Genomic DNA, 992 nt, shown 5'->3' on the forward strand with positions numbered 1-992 from the left:
TCCCCATCATAGAGGTACCTTTTGACCGCATTGCAATGGACTTGGTGGGTCCCATTGTAAAGTCGGCAAGGGGACACCAGTACATTTTGGTGGTCTTAGACTACGCAACCCGCTATCCTGAGGCTGTACCCCTAAGAAACACTGCGTCTAAAACAATTGCCCGTGAGTTGTTTTATATGTTTTCCAGAGTGGGGATCCCCAAAGAAATCTTGACCGACCAAGGTACTCCGTTTATGTCAAAGGTAATGAAGGACCTGTGCAAACTGTTTAAAATCTCACACCTTCGTACCTCTGTATATCACCCACAGACGGACGGGTTAGTGGAGAGGTTTAATAAAACCCTGAAACATATGTTAAAGAAAGTAGTGGAAAAAGATGGTCGGGATTGGGATCACTTACTACCTTACCTAATGTTTGCTATTAGGGAAGTGCCCCAATCATCCACAGGGTTCTCTCCCTTCGAATTAGTCTATGGTCGTCACCCTAGGGGTTTGTTGGATATAGCGAAAGAGACATGGGAAAGTGAGTCCACCCCATACAAGAGTGTTATAGAGCATGTAGCACAAATGCAGGACCGTATAGCCACTGTAATGCCCCTAGTAAGGGAACACCTCCAGAGGGCGCAAGAGGGCCAAAGTAGAATTTACAATCGTTCTGCGAGAATCAGGACATTTAGCCCTGGTGACCGGGTATTCATACTTGTTCCCACAGTAGAAAGCAAATTCTTAGCAAAGTGGCAGGGTCCCTATGAAATTGTAGAGAAGATCAGTGAGGTCAACTACAAGGTACACCAACCAGGTAGAAGGAAGCCTTTCCAAGTTTATCACATAAACTTGATCAAGCCCTGGAAAGACAGGGAATCCTTGGTGGCGACAAAGCCTGTTGGTCATCTGTCACCACCAATCCCTCTGGTCAGGATTGGTGACACCCTGTCAGTATCCCAGAAGCAGGAAGCTAAGGAATTCCTGCAGAAAAATAAAGACAAGTTTTCT

This window comes from Dendropsophus ebraccatus, chromosome 12 (genome assembly GCF_027789765.1).
Source record: "Dendropsophus ebraccatus isolate aDenEbr1 chromosome 12, aDenEbr1.pat, whole genome shotgun sequence".
Lineage (NCBI taxonomy): Eukaryota > Metazoa > Chordata > Amphibia > Anura > Hylidae > Dendropsophus > Dendropsophus ebraccatus.